General features: G+C 44.2%; 1 protein-coding gene across 2 annotated transcripts in view; it reads right to left on the reverse strand.

Moving 5' to 3' along the window:
* Nucleotides 1–23,795, reverse strand: part of LOC138293021 (dimethylaniline monooxygenase [N-oxide-forming] 2-like) — a 291,867-nt gene that overhangs the window by 222,058 nt on the left and 46,014 nt on the right. The window lies entirely within an intron of this gene.

The following is a 23,795-nucleotide window of genomic DNA, read 5'->3' on the forward strand; positions in this document are numbered from 1 at the left end:
ACACTTCCCGATATGTAAAAGAATTGAGCAGCAATGCATTCAAGGAAAAAATAGAGCAAAGTGAAAGTGCGGCTGTGAATGTGGTTAAAAGACCTGCATGCAGTAGTAGTAAGATAGAGTTGGGAAATGGCTTGATGAGATCACAGGACAGAGATAGAAGAAAGACATGTTATAGGTGCGGAAGTGCAAGACACACTGCAGAAGCAAGTAATTGCTCTGCTGGCAATGCAAAGTGTTTTAAGTGTAAGAAGATGGGACACTTTGCCAGAGTGTGTAAGATGGGTACAAGCATGTATGTGAAAAAGGGAGTAAACCTGGTGAATGAAGGTGATGCTCAAATTGAACATCGGATGGTTACGGATAATGATAATGAAATCGAATTGATGGTAGTATGTGGTGTAGAATCACAATACAAGGTAAATCAATTAGGTGAACAATATAATCCTCCAAAATGTACTGTGAAAATGAATGACAAAGAAGTTCAAGCATGGGCAGATTCATGTTCGCCTTTTACATTGGAAGATGAGTCAGTTTGGGAGAGCATAGGCAAGTATGAGTTGTGTCCTACTGATGTTGAGCCTGAAGGGTATTGTGGGACTAAAAAGGGATATTTCACAGCAGATCTAGAATTTTTGGGAAGGAAAGCAAAAGGCAAAATTTATGTGGTCGAAAAGGGGAGAACGTTGCTGGGTTGGAGGGAGCAACGAGCGTTAGGAATGATATTGAACCACAATCATCCTGACCAGGTGTTGCTGACAGAGCTCAACAAGAAAAGTAAATGGTGCTCTTTATTTCCAAATTTATTTGCTCAAAGTTTAGGATGCTTGAAGGGATTTCAACACAAAATTGTTTTAAAAAAGGGTGTGACCCCAAAGGTACATAAAGTACGGAATGTTCCATTAGCAATACGAGAAAAATTGAAGGAGGAGTTGAAGTGTTTATGTGATACTGGTGTGCTTGAGCCTATTGAAACCTCTGAGTGGCTGAGCCCTATAGTTATAGCGAGGAAACCCAATGGCAAGATTCGCATGTGTGTGGACTTGCGTGATCTTAATGAGTGTATATGGGTTGACCGGCATCCTCTTCCTTGCATTAATGAAATGTTGATGTCCGTGAAAAATGCTGGATATTTCACTACGTTAGATTTATCAAATGCTTATCATCAAATACAACTGCATTCGGATTCCAGGCATCTTGCATCTTTTGTAACTCCAGAAGGGGCTTATAGATTTACTTGCATGCCTTTTGGCTTAGCATCAGCTTCGGCAGTGTTCCAAAGGGTCATGCAGAGGATACTGCAGGGCATGACAAATGTGCTTGTTTTCCAAGACGACATATTAGTGTGGGAAAAAAATGAAAAACTGCATGATGTAGTGCTATCGACGGTTTTGAAAAGATTAGAACAGGCTGGTCTTACTATTGGTTTGGATAAATGCAAGTTTGGGGTGAAAGAGGTTGAATACTTAGGACACACACTGACAAGTGAAGGGATTAAACCCAAGTGCAATTTGGTGGAAGCGATTGAAGAAGCACCAGTTCCTCAAGATAAAGAATAACTGCGTTCTTTTGTGGGGCTTGCGGAATATTATTCGAAGTTTGTGGATCATTTTTCTGAAAGGGTCCATGTGTTGCTAGCACTTATGAAAAAAGGAATGATATTTAATTGGACACAGGAATGCCAATGGGCTTTTGAGGATATTAAGGGCTCTATTGTAAAAGTGGTAGTGTTAAAACCTTTTGATCCTGCTGATAAGACAATAATCATAACAGATGCCAGCAATTACGGTCTAGGAGCAGTGTTAATGCAGAAGTGTGATGGTCGGGAAAGAGCAGTGGCATTTTCTTCTCGTACACTCAAAGGTGCTGAAAGCACATACTCTACCATAGAAAAGGAAGCATTGGCTTGTTGGTGGGGTATACAACACTTTAGAACATTTGTGTGGGGTATGGAGTTTGAATTGCGCACAGATCACAAGCCTTTAATTGATTTGTTTTCTACGAGGGGAGCTAGCAGAGCTACTCCACGCATAGCTAAGTGGATATATCGACTTCAAGAGTTTGTGTTTACCATAAAGTACATGCCAGGGACAAAGAATGTGAACGCCGACTGTTTGTCGAGGCTACCATTGGTTGGGGAAGAGTATCCTGAGGACGAGGAATGGATGGTGGCAGAAATAGTTGAAGTGAGCAATGGTGCTGTCAGTGAGGAGGAATGCGAACAGGCCGTATCACACGATACCGAATTGAGTTTGCTTACAAGGGCATTGTTATCTAAGCAGGGTTGGAAGATGTCGGAAGATTTGTGTGTTTTCAAAAATGTGTGGGATGAATTGTCTGTCTCTGATGGTATTGTGAGGAGGTGTGAAAGGTTAGTGGTACCCAAAAAGTTACGTCATAGGCTAATGGAGTTACTACATGTGGGGCATGGAGGAATGTCAGCCATGAAGCGAAAAACTCGGACTGATTTTTGGTGGCCAGGCATGGATATACAGATTGAACGTTTTGTCAGGAACTGTATTCCATGTGCGTGTAGTGACAAGTCGCACACATCACAGGACACACCTTTGAATTTCATTCCATTTCCTGATCGAGCGTGGGAAAAAGTAGCCATAGACATTTGTGGTCCTTTTTAGTGTTTAGGTACTAATGACAGGTTTGCAATAGTAATGATGGATTACCATTCTAAGTGGCCAGAAGTGGCGTTCATGAGGGATATAAAGTCATCCAATGTGATTACATTTTGTGAGGAGGTTTTTAGAAGGGAAGGATGTCCAGGCATTATTTTATCTGACAATGGTCCTCAATTTGTTTCTGAGGAATTGGAGTCATTTCTTAGCAAATGGGGTATTAAGCATCACAAGACACCTGTCTATCATCCCAGGGGGAATGGTTTGGCGGAGCGTTTCAACAGGGTGTTGGGTGAGTGTATACAACTAGCTATGTCTGCAAACCTGTGTTGGAAAAAACAAGTGAAGGATATGTTATGGGATTACAGAATTACACCACATTCTGTAACTGGGGAAACTCCATTCAAGTTGATGAAAGGTAGAGTGCTGTGCACAGTGGCCGTGCCTGCTTGGATAGAAAGGACAAATCGACAGGGGTTGAAGGAAAAAACAATGAAAGAAAAGGTTAGGAAGTACCAACACCAATGGTGGTGCAAAGACATAATGAAAAGTTGATAAAAGGGACAAGGAGGTGTGAAAAGGGAATGTATGTCCGAGTGCGTGAAGGGGGTATGTTTAAAAAGGGATTTTCCAAATGGCCAGATCCTAAAGAGGTGCTCGAAGCCAAAGGAAACTTGGTGAGATTGTCAGATGGAAAGTGGTGGAATATGAGGAAGGTTACTTTGTGCAGCGAGATTGAAATGAGACAATGGTTTGGAACAAAGAAAAAAACTGCAACCGAGGTCACTGAAAATAGAACATCTAATCGCGTTAAGATAAAGCCGAAGAGATTTTGCGATTATGAGTATACTTAAGTATGTTTCATTGATTGGTTAGAGCGAGCATCCTTACCATGCATTATATGGTCTTGTATATACTTTGTTTTGTTAAGCATAGATGTTATATTTTTTTTATTTTCATTTTCTTTTTCTTTCGTTGTTATGTTTAGTTTGTTTTTATGTTTAGGAAAGGGGATGTGTTATATCTTGTGATATGTAAAATGAAAATCTATTCTATGTACTTTTATTTTCATTATTCTGCTCCTGACAAGCTATGGAATGTAGAATGTAACCGGGGGGGGGGGGGTTCCATGAGGGGGAGACTGAGGACAGTTGATGAAGGCTGCGGTCAGGGGTCCTTGTTTGGAGACCTAATAAACAGCTTCAACATATTTCCAAGGAGTGCCTTTTACTTATTTGGAAAACCTTTAACAATAAGTAAAGCAAAGCAGTTCAAATCACATTGGATGCAGTCTTTCTTCCTCGGGCTTGTATGCGGCATTTTGATCAAGTTTGGCCACGTTCTTCATCAATGTTTCACAAGCCAGATTCACAATAAAAAATACTTTACCCCCTTGAAATTTTGACATCCGCACAAATATTGAAACATTTGGTTCTCACTTTAAATTCAGGAGCCACAGGCACATTCTTGTCAGTGTGGAAATATTCAGCTGTCCTTTGGTCCCATTTCTCTTCTGTGCCTACTGCTGTCTGGATTCCTTCTGCCTATTCTCTCATGTTCTCTCCTGCCTCCTCCAGTCTCTTAGGGTTTGGTAGCTTCGGACCTTTTTTTTCTCTTGTTTGTGGTATTCCACTAAAAAAGGTGTTCTGTGGCATCCATAATGACCTTGCTCTCTTTATTGCAAGCCCCCTTTTTATGGGGGTCTCTTCTGTCATGGCACTAATTACCCATGTCGTCCCCTGTAGCATGTAGTGCCTTGTAATGCTTCCTAGAGGTTGATACTGTTGCTACTGACACAACAGTCAACACCCTGTCCACCCATAAGCACAGCCACTGCAACCGCAGCAACCAACAGGGTCTGCAGTACTCTTGAGATGTCAAGAGACAGAACACTCAAGCACTGCAAAATGGAGGTAATCCTTCATTAAAGTTGTACTAACTGTTCGAGCAACACAGTGAAACAAACTTGATGCACTGTGTTGTTCAAGCGGGAAAAACATTGGTCAGCTATTACTATCCTTCCCCATGCCATAGTTCTTAAATGCCTGCCTCCTGTCACACACAACCTCACAATTTCCTATGCCAATTTTCTATGTCTAAACAATGGCGGCTGGTGACCATTAAAAGTGGTGAGGCATAATCCTTAGCTTGAATTACAGTGAGCGAGACTGACTCCCGTACTTGGAGGGTTGAGGTGTATGCTGACACTTACTTGCAATAAGCCTCACTGATTCTCACTTGGTCTTAGTCATTTTCTCTCATTCACACTTGCAGTCACTTTTACTTAACCTGACTCATTTTTAGTGACTCATACAGTCTCACTCATTCTCACAATGACCCACTCGGTCTCACTCATTCTCAGTTACTCTCACTAAATTCCACTCATTCTGATGGGCTAAATCTCACTCTGACTCACTTAGTCTCACTTAGTTTCTCTCAGTTTCACTCTAACTCACTTATTCCCACTCAGTCTCACTTATTCTCACATAGTTTCCCCACGATTCACTCATTCTCCCTGATTCACTTACTCCACTCATTTCGATTCACTTAATTCCACCGTGACTCACTCATACTCAATCAGTCTCACTCACTCTCACTCAGTCCCACTCACTTTTACTCATTCTGGCTCACCCAGTCTCAGTGTGACTTAGTCTTACTCATTCACAGTCAGTCTCAGTCATTCTCCTTCAATCTCACTCATTCTCACTGATTTGCTCAGTCATGCGCTTTCTGATTCACTCTGTCTTACTCATACTCACTTGGCTCACTCATTCTGACTCACACTCACTCAGACACAATCATTCTCACTCAGTCTGACTCAATCAGTCTTACTAACTCTCACAGTGACTCACTCTGTCTCACTCATTCTCTGATTCACTAAGACTCACTCACATTTAACTCACTCAGCTTCACACACAGTAACATTCAGTGACACTCCCTGTCATTTTCCTCACTCATTCATTCTCACTTGTACTCACTCTTCTTATCACTCATTGCCCTTGTTGGAAAATGGGTTATTGGTAAGGGCAGGTAGGTACCTACACTTAGCAATAGGCCACTAACCTCCACTAAGGTCCAGTTAGGTCTCAGTAAATTAACCCCAGCTCAACCCTTGGTAGCTTGGCAACGAGCGTCAAGGCTTAACTTAGGTGACAGAGTGTAAAGCATTCAAATATCACAAAACAGTATTTAAATAAAACACAGGAAACAGTTTAAAAGTCCAAAACCAATTAATAAAAATAGATTATATTTTTATCTTTAAAATGACACCAAAACGAATAAAATCGGTTAAGGGGAACCAAAGATATGAATTTTTAAAGAATTATTCTTTTTTTAGTGCCTAGAAACAAAAAGCGCCAATCGGGTCATCTGGTTGCACCTCCACCGGGGCAAAGTCAAAGTTTAAGGCCGACCGCGATGGAGCCCTGCTCGGCCACAGGCCGCGGGAGACCTCGGTTAAAAGTTTACCTTCACACTTAGGGGGCTATTCTAACTTTGGAGGAGTGTTAATCCGTCCCAAAAGTGACGGTAAAGTGACAGATATACCACCAGCCGTATTACGAGTTCCATAGGATATAATGGAGCCGTAATACAGCTGGTGGTAAATCCGTCACTTTTCCGTCACTTTTGGGACGGATTAACACCTCCTCCAAAGTTAGAATAACCCCCTTAGTCTTTTTTTCAAAGATTTTCTTCAGCGGGACGAACCTGCCAGTCCAATCCGACCTCCTGGAGCCCTTCTAGGGATACACGATGCTGGAATCCTCGGTGGAGATTTTTACCTTCGGACTTAGTCGTTTTTTCGAGGTGAAAATCCTTCGGCCGGGGTAAACCTGTATCTTGATCCGACGTCCATGGAGCCCTCCTCGGATACGCTGGCTGGGAGGTCCCGGTCAACTTTTTACCTTCTGACTTAGATTTTCTTTACCGGGACGAACCAGCAAATCAGGCCGGGTCGCGGTTGAGGCAAGCCAGCTAGAGTTGCCGCGGCGGGTCGGTCCCTCTATGGAGCTTTTTACCAAAAGTTGTCCAAACTTCTCCAAACTTCTGGGGCTTCTCCCAGATGTCCTTTTAAGGTTCTTTTGGGGTCCACAGCTCACCCCAAGGGTCCAGAAGTTCTGAGATGGTGCTTCGAGGGTGCAGACTACAACTCCCAGAATGCACCTGGCGCAAACTCCTTTTTGGCCACTGGACAGTGGTCAGCTGGTCGCTTTCTTCAGGAGTTGGTGCAGGGGAATCTGGATAGTAATTTTTCACCTGTAGCAAACAGGGAGTTCCTCCTTGAACCAGTTGAAGCCAGGCAAAGTCCTTCTTGTGGTGAAGCCCAAGTGTGCAGCTGGTGCAGTCCTTCTGAGTGCAGGTTCCAGGTGCAGGCCAGGGGTCCAGCAGGGCAGTCCTTCTTCTCCTTTGGTTCTTCCTTGTTGGAATCTGATGGGGATCTGAGGTGTGGCTGCAGGTCTGCCAGTTTTATCCTTGCTCCTGGGTGAAAAGCAGGGGGGTCCTGGTTCTCCAATCAGGTGCAGGGTCCTTGCCCCTGTGATGACCACTTCCTGGGAAGTGTGGCAAAAATCAATCCCAGGAGGCAACATTCTCTACAAATACATCATGGCTGAATCTGATTTTTGGAGGTTACATCTGGCTGAGCCCACCCACTGGTGTGGCTAAAAATCATAAACACACCCCTCTCCTGCCCTCTCCTAATCTAATCAAGGGGGCACCTAGTTGTCTGGGGTTGCAGGATGTGGGGGTGTTGCTGGTTGCTCCAAATGTCCTTCTCTGCCTTTGAAGACCAGTTTGATATCCCTCCCCCTTCCTGCCTCACCATCTGCTGAGGGGAGATTCCCTCCCACAGGCACATTCCTTTGTGTGAAGCCAGGCCAGTTCACACCTCATCAAGACAGCTTGGCTAAGCTGCTAGAGGCTGGCCAATCAGAGCACAGCAGCAAAAACAATGCAGGGCTGAAATTAGCAACTTTTCAGGTAAAGTTTTAAACTCTTTACCTGAACAAGTTATATTAAATCCCACAACTGGAAGTTGTGGGATTTATTACAACAATTAATTTGATACCAAATTCTTGGTATGCATCATTTAAGGAGACTTTAAAAATTAAAATAAAGTCTCCCCATTCTAGCCTATGAAGGCCATTTACTACAATGAGGAAAAAACGAATTTGGCTGTTTTTACCTCACCAGGGCTTATAAAACTATTTTTATAAAGTCCCTGCTTATAGTTACATGGCACCCAGCCCTAGGGGCACATAGGGCACACCTTAGGGGTGACTTATATGTAAAAATAAGGTAGTTTAAGACTTTGGAACTACTTTTAATTCCAAAGTCGAATTTGAATATAACTTTAATTTAAAAGCAGCCAGCAAGGAAGGCCTGCCTTTAAAATGACACTGGGCACCTCAGCAGTGCACTACCTATGCTGTGGTCCCTAAACCTACATGCCCTACCATATACTAGGGACTTATAGGTAGGTTAACTTAGCCAATTATAATTAGCCTAATTTGCATATCCATTTTACACAGAGCACTGGCCCTGGGACTGGTAAGCAGTACCCAGGGCAGAGCCAAGAGTCAGTAACCACTAGTACCTGTCCAAAAATTGTGGGGTTGACCAGGGCAAAAAGGAGGACTTTCCTACAGCCCTTACTTCGACTCACTCCTTCACTGACACTCTCACTTTTACTCACACATGCACACATAGACACACAGACATGATCACATATACACAAACTCTATCACAGGCACACACTCTACCGCATAGATACACAATATTTAAAATCATTTTTTACTTATCTTGCTGTCTGTGCAGATCCGCTTTGGACTCCTGAGGCTCTGTCAGCTTCGGGCACGACACTGAAACCTCAAACCTGCACATTCACCCCACCTTTCTCCAACTCTGTGACGAGTTGGGAAAGGGTGGGGTGACAGGCTGATTGACATGTAGCTAGGACAGAGTTTCCCAAACTTTTTCAACCTGCGGCTCCCTTGACCTATAGGACATTGTCCGCGGCTCCCCATTATGTTACTTTATTTTTGGCAGTAGGGTAATGTAAGCCCGGCCTCAGTAGTACTTCCATTTTAATCTCTGAAAATAACTGGGATGAAGATGATGAAGGTATTATAATCATATACGTCCTGAAAGCCTTGAAGCACACCCAATGCCCGGTAATTAAGTCCACACATCTAAGACCACACCCGCAAGTTACCCCCCACTCAATAACATCTTAATTTTCTGGGGTTTCCTAGCGCAGACTCTCGATGCACCTTTTCACCTTGTGTGTTTTTCTAATTTGTTTGCTTACTGCCCTCCAAGTGAGCCTTCACTTGCAGCTTTAATATGAGGGTGTATTATTATTCAGCCCTGTTGATACTCATTGTCTCAACCTCATTGTGAGGAAGATTTGAGTTGGCTCCGCTCACAAACCGTATACACATTGCTGCAGCAGACATGAAAATCCAATGAGGTGCCTGAGTTCATTTTTATTTCCAAGAGTGTCATTGTGTAGCAAAAATATCTTCAACCAAAACTCTCACATAATTTCGGCACCAAAGTCATTGTCTTCACACTCCCAGTGTTTAGTAAAAGTACAGCTTAAACACGCAACCAATGAAATGTTCCTCACAATGACGTTGTGGAACACTATTTTAAAACACCTAGAGTACTGTCAAAATAGTGTATAAAAAAACTGAATGGAAAGTTGCAGTTCCACTCTAAAATGAGTCACCGACAAGCCCTCACTCTGCCCTATGTGTGTGTGTCTCTGTCTTGCCCAGATCTAGCTCTGTTTCATCCACATTACATCACTGCAGTGCTTTACGGTGAAGGGCAGTGCGTCACCTCATCTGCGCTACATAAGTGCAACTGCCAAATGCAAAGAGTACATGTGCGCGCAAGCAGAATTGTGTTTCATTAAAAAACAAAAAGTACATGGATGGTACTATTTTAAAAGAAATGGAACGAACCATTGCACAAAAAGTTGTAAAATGATTTAATTTCTAATTTGACCCATTCTAAGAAAATAACCAAACATGCAGTTGTAAAGGAGGAAATGGGAAACATCCATCGCCCACAGGGCAGATAACACTTGGCAGTTTCTACAGAGAAATGCATTGGCCATAAAAAAGTGTTACCGTTCTTTACTGGAGACGCATGTCCGTGTGGTCTTCCTTGTGTCACATTCTATTATATTGTAAATGATTTACTGAGGTGGCCCATAAATACTAATGAAGGTACATTATCTGCAGCACTACATTTCTATCGCATCCTTTCATACTGTATTTCAATTACTTGGGGAGCTCACTTATCTTGCTGTTAAGGCGCCACCAGGGACCAGATGCTTGTGTCTTTCGAGAGTTTATGGTGGTACACAAGCCTAAATTAAAAGGCTGCAAGGGCCCCCGGATTCTGCTTCAGAACGGGCTGCTTGGTGTGCCCAAACCTTCAAGCACTGATGCAAATCCCAGTGCTTCGAAGGCAGTTACGTTGTCACATGTTCCCTTAAATATGTATGCTTGTTGCATGGCGCCCCTGGCCAGTTGTGCTGGCACACAGGGGTGCCATAGCGCACAGTTTGGAAACCACTGAGCTAGGAGCATTGCAAGGCTCAAGTCTGCAATGCCTGTGGCTAACTTTATCTGTGACGCTTTACCACCTCACAGATTGGGAGGAACTGAGGTGTGCCAGGGACCAGAGGCCAGGGCTGGGGGTTTCACCAGCCCTGGGCAATCTCTCATGGCTGGTGCAGGCGCCCTTCTGTGCCCTCACAAGATATCAGACATTCTTTACAACAGAGCTGTGTTAGGCTGCTGATAGATGCAATTCTCTTTTTAAACCGAGAGTTAATAAAAGATTGTTATTCACTATAGGTACAGCAAGGCAGGGGGAGTAGGCCCAGAGCCTTAATGGGAAAACACCCACTGTGCCTAGACGAACTCAGAAGGATCCTACACATTGGGTGTGTACTGTGCACTGCAGCACACATGCAGTATATGAAGTTTTGAAAGAAATGAACACATGTACCCTTGTTTACACCTGCTTAAAGTCGGCAAGTAAGTACACAATCTAGTCTGGTTCTCCCACTCACAAACAAATGAGTATCAGAAAACCTGACCCAGCTGGAATCATATGGAGCAGAATCCCATCTGGTAATTTTATTCTGTTTGACTGGTAATGAAGACCTAAGTAGGACCGTTGGTACACACTTCCACAATTTTTCCAAACGATCTAGTGTGAGCACCTTACCCAAGGCTTTGCCCCATGCAGTCATACATGTAGAATTTGGTATATTGTGCCACAGTGAATATCTTAGTAATGAGTGCATTGGAGAATTCACCTGATGTAAAGAGTATTTCAAATGATGTGGAATTGCTCAGACAAGTCTCTTTGTTATCAGGGTAGAGTGACCAATGGCTAAATTGCATATAGTGGTGGCTTTCTGGTTTTCCAACTGCATAATCCCTCTTACAAGTTTTGAAGGTTTGGATTTTACTGTGGCTAGAGAGGTGGCCCTGCTTTCGACAAACCCCTTCTTGCCATTGCACATAGTGATTTCTAGTGAATACCAGAGTAAAATCTAGATTACAGTTTATTGGGGGGAAGGGTACAGGGCAACGTGGTGACCCTAGATTTGTCAATATATCATCAAGTATTTCCATTAGTAGCCTCCTCCAACCTTAAACATATGCTGTGGTTGGTCTTCCATTTGTTTAGGAAGCCACAAGGGGTGCCAAATCTGTCTGTCAATGAGCATGCATTCATTGTGGAGTCAATGTTTTTTGTAGCTTGCAGTGACAATTTAAATTCAGTCCTTATTTCGGCCACAGTGTAATATGTTTCAGTGTTCAGGACTCAAGTCCCCCTTCCACTCTGTCCACTCTACAGCTTTTGTGATAGTCTTGGCTTTTAGCCATTCCATACAAACCTGTCAGTCTAATTGTATGTTCGTTTTTACATTTTTTAGTTTATTTATTCTACCCATCCTAGATTTAAAGAGGGGTTGCCATCTATTGAGATCTGGTTGGAGCTGCCTCTAGAGATCTGGCTAATTAACTTTCCATACTTTCTGAATCATTGGTGTAATGAAAATGCTCAATTAATTTATCTTACTTCCGTCTAAGAGAACAGAGGACCTCCATCATTTCTCAGATTTTGACATTGAAGCATATGACCATAATCTCTGATTTGTCCTGAATTAAACCTGAAATGGACTCATATTTTGAATCTGTTTCCCTGGGTCAACCAGCATCAATAGGATGTCATCTACAAACAGATGAGTGCTGTAAGAGACTACCCAAACTGCATCCCTTCCACTCACTGCAGTTGTCTTATTTTTCTGTGCCAGTAGTTCCACCATCAGTGCAAAGGGGAGAGACAAAAGGGCGTAGTCCTGCCTTTTCCCCTAAATAAAAGAAAAAACAAGTGATCTCCCATGATTAACCATCACTCTGGCCACATGAGCGACATAACTGGTCAAGATATATTGTTGCAATGCAGGGTCTATACCCAGTTTTCCCTGTCCATATTTCAAAAAGAAACAATCCATCCCATCATAGGCTTTCTTGCCATCAAGAGCTACTATTAGCATTGTTTTTTTCCACTTGTGGGATTTGTCTATTAAGTGGACTACTCACATCATCTTTTATTTATAGCTTTAGCTTAAAGGTGCTTGTCAGGATCTATAGCCTTATTAATAGGCATATTCTTTATAACCTTTCCCACTACTTCATTGACATTAGCTGCTCTAATTACGGAGCTCGGCTTCAGCAATTCTAGTCCATCCAGACCGTCAAAGATTTCCTCAGTGGTTTCAGGGCTGGATGTCGGACCTTGGGAAAGGTTGGTAAAGAAAGCCCCAGAAATGTTTTTGTTGCCCCCCCCGAGGTTTTTAATGGAGCCATTATAGTTTGCGATATTTGGGATTCTAGTTTAATCCTAAGCAATTCAGAGTCTATTATCTAAAAACTGTCTGCTTTGTTTTCTTTTGATTTGTGAATGTCTAAGCAATGCTCTCCTGGACCTTTCGGTTATTACTAAATTAATGTGACTCTCAGCATTGTCATGACAACATGACTTTAGGGAACCCATTTTTATGGCACCCTTCAACCATCCAAAGTTTGCTTTCCAGTCAATCTCTTGCAAGGATTCAATTATTCCTCTGTTCAACGCTGGCTGTTCTCCTGCTCCCTCTGATAAGTGGTTTGAAGGCATCCTATACTGTAAATACAGCTACCTCCCCATTCTCATTTACCTCAAATTATTACTTACTTTTTTTCTTTTACCTCTGATTCATAAAGTCTGAAGTCATAAATTCTATCTTATCATAGCAAATGGATAAATTGCAATGATCATCTTTTCTTTGACATTTCTCAAATGCTACAATCTCAAATCATAAGGGTGTGGTCAGGAGTAGTGATTAAGCCTATTTCTGCTTCATCCTTGGCCCTTATTAGCATCCCCATACATAATATTTGTACCCTCTATGGTCCCCACAATCATCATAAATCATTCATCTCTATTATTTCAAATTAACTGTCCCTCTTCAAATGATAGTTTTCTACAGACTGCAACCGTCACTCTGCATACCTTCTGTTTAGCCAAAGGATAGCATTGGGTGGAGTATTGTTTGTGGGTCTTTACTGTAGTATTTCTGGAAAGAAGATGAGTTTCTTCAAGACAAATTATATCAGGAGATTCATAGATCCTACTTTCAATGTTTTCTATACATGTTTTCTCTTATCACATCACTTTTCTCTTCAACACATTTTGGATGTTTGTGGGTTCAAGGTAATACATTCCGTTATTGTGTTTCTCTATTAGGCAGATTTTGCTTCCACCGTAACCCAAAATTTGGTGTCTGTCTTGCTTGGTGTGCCCTCCTTTGGAGTATTGTGTTCTCAATCAGTACTGTGAGCCCGTTCAGTGTCATACTTTTTAATGGTCCCTATTTCTCCGGTAGGCATTCCCAATGTCTTTCAGCAATCTGGTCCACCAGAGGTCATTGATGTCATTGGTTTATGTTCTTTTGCTTAGGCCCAAAAAGGATGCACTTTTAGAATGTAGAGTGAGCTTCCATTTTACTTGCTTTTCCCCTGTTTTCACCTGTTGCAGCCTCCCAAAGAGAGAACCGTTGGCATCAGCCCTGTCAAATCGAGTATCGCTGTTCGAGCAAGATCTCACAATCTTCATTGCACCGTGATTGGCGATGACCTCCCATATTTCTGTTTTTGAACACTTCTAAATTTGCACACGGACAATCAGTGTTGTTGATGTCTCCTTTCCCATTCAACCTTATCAAACAGTAAGGATAAGGTCCGTGCTTTAAAAATAAAAATTAAAATTTTGGAGCTCTCCTAGCAGAGCTCACAGTTGTCTCTGTGCCATCTTTGCATTTGTGAAAAGGGCATTCAGGAGGCTGTCAATCAATCTGCTGCATACCTTCGTCCGCCTTCAGCCTCACATCATGCTACAAGGCACCCAGACTTTGGATAAGTTCCAGCAAGGTGAAGCGTATTTTTCCAATTTGGCAGGACATCTCCATATATTGAAAAATTAGAAAAGAAACAAAAATGTTCTGTGGGTTTCTCCTCCACACAGACCACTCAACGTTACAAACAATGAAAGAAACTAAGGGCCTCATTACGACCCTGGCAGCCAGCGGTATAGTGGCGCCCGCAGCGAAGTTGTAATAAGGTCTTAAATATTTTCTATTTTTATTTTATTCTCTTCTAGTGTACACAAAGAGTGGGAGACATTAAAAAACAGTTCAACTCTGACGCAAACAGAGGGAGAAATTAAAAAAAAACAATCCAACTCTAAAGTTGTATAGTACAGATGTATGTTTTAATCAGGGAAATTAGTGTGTGCAAACACCAGGATGATTAAAACATACATCTGCAGTGTGCAATGTTAGAGTTTGACTGTTTTTTTTAATTTCTCCCCCTGCACTTGCACTGCACTAAGAGGTGTAAACTCCACATGCAGACTCAATGTTACCTTACAATAACACAGAGAAAAGTACTGTGCAATTACGAGTTAAACCCCATGGAATGAGGATCCCCACGTGGTCTCATATGTACTGGTCATAAAACTCCATGGAATTTCCAGTGCTCTGGATTTTAACACATACATGTACCACTTGCTGTAAGCAGTCAAATATATGCAGAAGCTTCTTGTGTGGGGTGGAGGGAGTGTGGGAGAAGGAGATGGAAGGGAAAGGTAAGTTCTGACTGGGGGTAGCATTGCTAGAAAAATAGTTGAAAGATGCTTGGCTGTTTACTGGGCAGTATTACTGCTCTGTAGAATCAGTTCCGATGTTCCAACCTCCAGGAAAACCAAATTCATGGACACCAGTCCACAGTAAAATAGGGAAGAAAGGAATTCCATATGGTAATGCCCCCTCCCTGACTTAAAATCAAGTCTCATTAGAAAAGAAAATTATAAAGAGGACTTCTTTCATTTTCCTTTCTGAAGCCATTACTGCTCTACTACTGCAGATCAAAAGATCTGTAAAGGAGCAACTGTTTGCAGTTTAAATGATGCCATCACTGGTAATGTCATATTTGATGTCAACAGTGAAGTCATCGATGATGCAATTTATGATGCCATCTGTGATATCATATTTGGTATCATGAACAGTGTACTCTTGCAGTTTTGGTTGCACAGCTCACTATAACTATCACATTTTGGATCATAAAGATAACATTTCTTCGAATTAAGGCAGTTAAAGGAATAGCTATAAGGTTTTGTAATTTTACATATTCTTTTGTCCACTGAATAAAGAATCACAAGTTTCCTTTAGAACAATGGTTTTCAGTAAATTATTTACATTTAGGTATGTCTGTTAAGATGTATTTTAGCCCCTCTCACTGTGTAGCTTTGAGAAAAACATTGACTAAATGGGTAGAGTGAAAGGTCTTCGTTTCTGGTAAGTACTCTTTATTTTCAGTATAATCTACAAATGTGCAGAACAGCAAATAATTCCTTCCAACCGCTTTCCCTCCGTCGTATGTCGAGTCTCCAGACAAGGTTCTCGAATCCTTACAAGACTCGACATAAGAACCGAGAGATAACCCAACATAGAGTCCTTGAAATAATCTCAGTACTAGGTAATTATTCTGGAACGCTTCCAGTCCATAATTAATTTGCCAGTTTTAACTTTGTCCAGGCCAGCATCATCCCGAAGCCCACAGTGCTCTGGGAACAGCCTTTACACATGCATTGCTGCATGACTTCTGCATTTGGCCATACCCACTGTGCTCAAAATGCAATACATAGCCATTCTGTGCACCCACTTCCCAGCCTCCTTAGGTCCACTGGGTGCAGGTCCCACACCAGACCCAGCACATCAATATGTTTGTCCAGACACAGAGAGCTCAGAACACACCACATTCAGGCCCTCATTATGACATTGGAGGTAAATCCCACCTACTGCCACGTTGACTGCCGCCAACATACTGCCACAGTGGCGATTATCCATATTATGACACACATACACCAATGCGACAGGATACCGCCACATACACAAATCCCCCAGCCCAGAGGTTAGTGTTAAAGTGGCAGTACCAAAACCCATACCGTTATGCCAACAAAACAATGCCCACCACATTATGACCCACAAATCACCACAGCAGACATTCAGTGGTGCTAAACCATTGGCGGTACACACCGCCGCCGCTCTCAAAATAGCCACCCAAATACTAAACTACACACCATTGGCCAATACCAAAAACACACACCTTATACTCATACACACACCACCCACACCCACCCACAGCACTATAAAACACACACACCCACATTACCCAGAACCCTTTACGAATACAAATTATTGTCACCATACTGACACCAAGACCACTGAGCCAACTAGACACACACACCACATACACCCATACATCCCTCATGCACCCCACTTTACACACCCCACCCCATTACACAACACCCTCACCTCAACACACAACACCCGTGTCCCCACTAAGGCACCCCCGTTTCACAGATGAGGAGTTGCGGGTCATGTTGGAGGAAATTGTCAGGGTAGAACCACAGCTGTTTGGAGAACAGGTCCAGCAAATTTACATTGCCAGGAAGATGGAGCTATGGCGGAGAATCGAGGACAGGGTGAATGCCGTGGGACAGCATCCAAGAACAAGGGACGACATCAGGAAGAGGTGGAACGACCTACCAGGGAAGGTACGTTCCGTGGCAGCAAGGCACCAGCTCGCCATACAGAGGACGGGTGGTGGACCCCCACCTCCTCCCCCACAACTCACAGCATGGGAGGAGCAAGTCTTGGCAATACTGCATCCTGAGGGACTCACTGGAGTAGCCGGAGGACTGGACACGGGTGAGTCAACATTTACTACTTATCACCCCCCACACCTGTATGCCATCTCACACCCTCACTCTCATCACTCCACTCCATCCCATGCACTGCACCTACACATATGACTAACCCCAATGCAAACCCCTGCATGCCATACCAATGAATGGACAGCCCTCCCTGCCCTGCATGGACACCCATCACCAAAGCATGTACAGCATAGGGGAACTAACAATCCCACAATACATCACCATACACAAACAAAGGTGGCAGGGCAACAGCAGTGATAGAGGGGAAGGCCCTCATCCCCTGCTGGGACACAGCAGCCTCACCTCCTGCAGAGGCTGGCAGGGTACCATGACAGTGGTCATTATTTCCTCCGAACACTCCTCTACTGATTTTAATCTTGGCCTGACAGCCGCTTTGAGTTATTAAATTTAGTCTTTGGTTGTTCAGAGCCAATTTTATCCCACATTGCACTCTCCTTCTCTTTTGTCAGCACGTACTGCAGTTACCTATGGATCTGCGCGACCATTTTTCGGTATAGTGTCACCACCACCTGTGTGGTGACCCGTCAGATATTGCAGTGCCGGTCTGACGGGGAGTAAGCCCAATGATGATGCTTAGCGTCTTCATTGACGCATGAGGACACTCCTATCATTTTACCGATAACCGGCGTCCTATCTGGATTTATCCTTTTGGAACAGTGTACTCTTTGTTTTGATTAGGGTACCACCACCACCACCAGTGGCCATGGGGCTCTCATCCCCTACTGGGACACAGCAGCCCTCACCTCCTGCAGAGGTTACCCAGGAGGCACCTTCCCCAGCTGAGGCACAGCAGCCCTCACCTCCTGCAGAGGCTGCCCAGGAGGCACCTTCCCCAGCTGAGACACAGCAGCCCTCACCTCCAGCAGAGGGCATGTTGACCACCCTCAAGGGACCGCTGTACAAGGAGCCCCCTCCAGAACCAGTGGGCAAGTTCCCCACCTCAGAGACTGTTACCTTGCACTCCCCAGCTAAGTGAAATGGGCCTGGAGCCCCCTCCAGAAGCAGCTTTGGGCAAGTTCCCCACCTGAGAGACTGTGACCCTGCACTCCCCAGCAAAGGCTATGGGCATGGAGCCCGCTCCAGTACCAGTGGGCAAGTTCCCGACTTCAGCTGAGGTGCCCCCCATCCACCTTCCCCCTGAGGTGCCTGACCATTCCCATCATGATGCCCCTGCACAGTGTAGTACGGATGTTGTCAGGAGTCGAGTTGAGCCTTGGGCTGTGGCCATGTGGACCCTTTGTACTTTGGACTGGGCATTGGCCTTGGGGGGACAATTGTAAATATCTCTTGTTTATCCAATTGGTTCATTTTTTGCTGTTCCCATACAATACATTCTCCGTACTACCTTACTGTTGTCCTTGCTTTATTATGCTGTGTGCTGTGTGCCATTGTTTTTCCTCTGCAACTGGTTGTGTGTATGGTGTGTGTGTGTCTGGTGTGTGTCGTGCATGTGTGTGTCACTCTCCTTTTCCTTCCTCCCTTCCATGTGTGCTAGGCAGCTGTACTCACCATCGTCGTCTTCGTCAGCATTGATGTTCTAGGTGGTGCATGGTGTAGAAGAGCATCGGGAAGACTTTAGACTTTCAGTTCCAGTTCGATGGCGGCATTGATCTTCTCTGTGTCTCTGATGGTGAGTCTTTCATCTTCTGTGTTCTATTTCCGCCAGGGTTTTGATGGCATTGGTACCGCCCTGGAAATCCTGGCGGTTTGCTATGTCATTATATGGTGGGCGGTACCTTGTTTTCTACCTGGCTGTTGATGGCTACCGCTGTGGTGCATGGTATTAATGCCTTGGCAGTTGGTGTGGTACATTGGCTGTCTATTGAAATTATCACCGCCATGGTCTTAATATGGCAGTAATTACCGCCAGCCTGTTGGCGGTATTACGGCCAGTTTAACACTCACTGCCAATGTCATAATGAGGCCTCAGTCATCCTGCCTTCAAAGCCTAAAAGGCCCTGGATCACTTCCCAATGCATATTGGGTACATTATTTGCCTTGGCCTAGCAGGCACTGGTTTCAAGTGCACAGACTTACCCAGTGCCTCCGTCCACTCGAATCATTGGACACAAGCTTCTGCCTGTCCAGTAGGCACAGGGCGTAACCTTTTTTCATGAACCATGGACATTTCTCTTCCCCTCAAACTGACTGACAACAGCTCAAGAGCACTTTCTTTTTGCTTTTGCGTATCATTAATTAGGTACCGATATTTCAATGGATAATATACGTTTTGGGATTCCTCCTTACAGCTTTCTTTCCTTTAACCAATCAGACTGTAGTGTTCATCAGTAACGTTACTGGGTCGCAAGCACTGCCATGCGAGCCAGAGGTGAGAGAGGGTTTTGGCCCGACTTCCCTGTGCTCTATTATATTGAAGTTGGCCCCACGGTCACGTGGGTCACAGATAAAAAATAATGGGGGCCACAGGTGCGGTCAGGGAGAGCGGAGACCAGCCTTGCCGAGTCTTCATTCATGCTACTACTGTGGTGTCCATGTCATGTTATTGTGCAGTGTGCATTACCAATAGGCTGTACCATAGTGGCAACACAGAGGACAAATCATTCAAAGGTGTGCCTCAGCAAAACTATGTGAATGTATTCTAGAATCTGAGAGGTCTCTGGATCTGAGAGATCTCTGGCAGACATTCTGACCATGGGGCGGACCGAAGAGCTATCAAAGCGCGAGCATCCCATATGGAAGCAGCGTTGCAGAAACCGGTCAATGTCGAACCGGTTGATGTGGTCATGCTGGCACCAAGCAGACCCAAACCCTGGAAGAATAATCTGATGCCTAAAGTATGTGGCTACTGCGGAGGATCACCCCACCGGCCCACTGAATGCCCAGTGAGCGGACTGAGGTGTTCAGGGTGTGGCAAAGTAAATCACTTTGTGAAGGTATGCCGGTCAACCAGAGAACAAGTACCGCACACCACGGTCAATGCTGCTCTGGACGCACAATACAAAGGCAGCAACATGGATGATGATGATGACGAAGAGGAACATACCGTCCACTCCATTTTCTCTATTAGCACAGCTGCCCGGGCATACAAAGGCTACCCAAGTGCCAGATTCAAACAGGAGAATACTCCATTCTTGCAATTGTGGACACAGGAGAGTCAATTAACATAATGCCATAATGCCATCGTGCAACTACCAAGGCCTGACACCATCCTCCAGCCTAAAACCTGCCAAGATCAAAGTGTTTGCCTATGGCCAAGACCGACCACTCATCATGAGGGGAAGATTCAAGATGATCATACGCAACGGATCTCAGTCAGTCGAGGCTCAAGTCTATGTTGCAAAGGAAGGTCATGGTACCCTGCTAGGGTGCCGGACTGCAGAAGCTCTTGGTATAGTGACTTTCACTTTTGGTGTGTACTAAGTATCGCTAAGCGATATCCTGGATGCCGTCCCACAAGTGTTTGATGGCATCAGTTGCCTAAAAAACAAAGATATCAAACTGCATATAGAGAAATCTGCGCAACTGGTTGCCCTTCGGCATAGACGCATTGCCTTTGACTTGAGGCCTCAAGTAGAAATAGAGCTTGACAAGCTCAAGTTGACAGGAATCATTGAAAGAGTAGAGGGGCCCACATCCTAGGTGTCCTCAATTGTGGTGGCTAGGAAACCAAACACCCTGGTGAAGTGAGAATATGCATGGACATGCGAATGCCGCGATCAAAATGGAACGACACCTAACTACTGCAATAGACAATCTGATCAACGAGCTGAGCGGAGCCAGCTGGTTCTCCAAATTAAATCTATGGTGAAGATACCACCAGCTTGTCCTCGCTGATGAATCTCACTACATTACCATGTTCTCGACTCATGTAGGCCTACGGCGCTAAAAGAGATTGAGTTTTGGCATTTAAAGCGCCACTGAGGTGTTCCAGAATGTAATCCTTGATCTCCTGGCTGATCTCCCAGGCGTCGTCAATGTCACCCAGGAAGCCCAGCGGGTCATGGAAAGCCTGCACCATGTTCGCTAGGAGCTCACAGCTGATCCTGAAGGATACCTCCTAAGAGAGCACCGTTTAGTCATCCCTACCAGTCTTACTGATCGAGCTACCCAAAATGCCCATGCTGGACACCAAGGCATGGTGAAGACCAAGAACCAGCTACGATCTAAGGTGTGGCTCCCCTCGATGGACGAAAAAGTGGAGACACTGTGCAGTTATGCCCCTGGGGTCAAACCACAGGGGAACCTAGCCCAAACTCCCCGGTGGAGACCGAGAAGGGACCGAGCCAGCTATGGGTCTCAGTCATCCTTGACTTTGGGAGTCGAGGAAGACACACCATGGTTTTGATTGACGACTATTCAAAATACCCTGAGGTGGAAGTTGTGGTTTCTCTAAGTGCCCTTGAGGTAATCTCCAAAACTCCAAAAATGATAGCTACCCATGGTTTAATCAAAGAACTAAGAAATGACACCAGCCCCCCGTTCCAAGGTCATGAGCTGTCGGAATACCTGAAGTCAATGTGCATCTCTCATAAGAAAATCTCTCCCCGTTGGCCCCAAGCAAACAAGGCGGTAGAGAGATTTATGAGAACTCTGAATAAAGTTATCAGAATTTCCTCTGCATGCCAGGTGGCTCCCAAACAGGCCATATACTCTTTCCTGTGAGATTATCGCCAGACCCCACACTCCATCATTAGGCGAGCACCTCGCCACCTCTCCATGGGGGGTGTACTTCTTGACTCCAGTCCTCACCATCGCACACGGACCCCAAAACTTGTGAATGATCTCCGGGTCCACAACAAGAGGAAGAGTTTGAAAGAAAAGGCTAGTCGCTGCCAGCGTGCCAGAGTATCAGTTGCTGCCGGCATGCCAGAATATCAAATCTAAAGGTTGGTGATCTGGTGCTCATTGAGGATTGGTTTTCTGGAAGTAAATTCAGCCTGCCGTGTGAACGCCACCCTTGGGTCATTGTCAGATGCCAGGGAACCATGATTGTTGCCCGACGAGGGACAGAAGAAGTCACAAGGAACACTTTGGCATTCTAGAGATTTTACCCCAAGTCCCTGCAGCCAGAGTCTGTAATGGGGGGTGATCCTCGGCAAGTGGAGTCTGACTCAATGTCTGAGGCAGAAAACTCAGGTTTTCTGTCATCCTCGTCTTCTCCCCCTGGATGTGATCCAGAACCGCTCAAACAGAATCTGGTGGAGTGCCCCGAGAACATCATGTCTGGCCCTCAAGAAAGTCACACCACCCGCACCATTTAAGAACTGTGAAGCAACCCATTGCCATCAGTGGGATTGTGGGATCTCTTGGTATGATGTGTCGTGGCATTCTCAAAAGCGGAGTGGGGTGCGGGGAGAATTCAGAGAGTTGGTGACCTGCTCCTGTCATTGATATCTCACAAAGCGTAGTGTGTTTTCACATTGTTGTATGCCTGTTATTGCCCTGCTATTTAAGTAGTGGGAAATGTGCACTGCTACATGCCTGTTTGTGGTTGTATTTATTTTTGGGGAGGAATGTAGTGTCGCACCAGTGGTGTAACTGGGTCGCGAGCACTACAATGTGAGCCCGGGGTGGGAGGGGGTATTGGCCCGACTCCCCTGTGCTCTATTATGTTGACGTTGGCCGAGGGTTCACGTGGGTCACCGATAATAAATAATGAGGACTGGCGTTGTTGTCAGTGAGAGCGGATAGACCAGCTTTGCAGAGCGGGCATACATGCTACTACTGTGGTGTCCATTTCATGTTATTGCACAGCGCGCATTACCAACAGGATGCACCATACCGGCCAACATAACACGGACCACTACGTCCTAAAGCCAAACTTAAGTTAATATATTTTCTTTCTAAACGTCTTGTACAGATTCGTTCTCCAGGGTCAAAGTTATAAGCAATCTTAAAAATGCTTCTCTATTTTCTAAGTTCGTCAGTGTGTTGCAAGTGCACTTAATCAGTCGTCAGGCTGTACCAACTGGTAACGGGCATATGGCATGTACTTGCGTGCAGTGCATACTTGTACCAGAAATTAGAAATTCTGGTCGGAGCAGGATTCTGCAGCGAGTTGCTCTTGAGCTCCTGGTAGATATCCAGCTACCTGTAATTAACTCTCCCTTGTACAGCCCAGCCTAGTGAATCAGAAGCCTGTGCTTGGGTGAATATATGTATACTAAAATTGTAAATCGTATATTTCAGATGAAAATGTGTACAATTTAAGAACCCATAAGCAGCTGTATGAGGCAAAATGGATACATTTGCAAAATATACTTAAAGCTCCTATTTGAGTGATAACTCCATCGTCATCTGGGAGACGCATTGTTTATATTATCTCCAAAGTGCCACAGGCATTGCAGCTATTGATGCTATGTATCACCCATATAAAGACTTTTTAAGTTACCGCTGGCAACCGTGCCTGATGCACTGAGGTAACCATTGCTGATTATCTTGGCCACTAATGTAATCTTGTCTGATTTGTTGACGATTACACCACTAATGTTCTTAACAGCCCTGTATTATTATCATTTAAATATGTAGTTTTTATTACAAAAAATGTTAGAGACACCTGGGTTAGAACTGATACCACTTCATCCTAATTTTGCTCTTTAATGTGCATATTACCTGCAGACTCCCATCTTTTTTTCCTCTGGGGAAACTGATAACGTAAACATAGAATCCTATTCCAAAGTAAAATGTGCTGCAGCTACATAAAGAATTTCAAATCAAAATGAGTGGCGGTAATTGTCATGTAAAGGATAACTGAATAAACCACAGTAATCATTCTGGTGAAAATATACAGAATATATATTTAAATAATATTTTTACATTTTACAGTGGTATGTT

This window comes from Pleurodeles waltl, chromosome 4_2 (assembly GCF_031143425.1).
Source record: "Pleurodeles waltl isolate 20211129_DDA chromosome 4_2, aPleWal1.hap1.20221129, whole genome shotgun sequence".
NCBI classification, from domain to species: Eukaryota; Metazoa; Chordata; class Amphibia; order Caudata; family Salamandridae; genus Pleurodeles; species Pleurodeles waltl.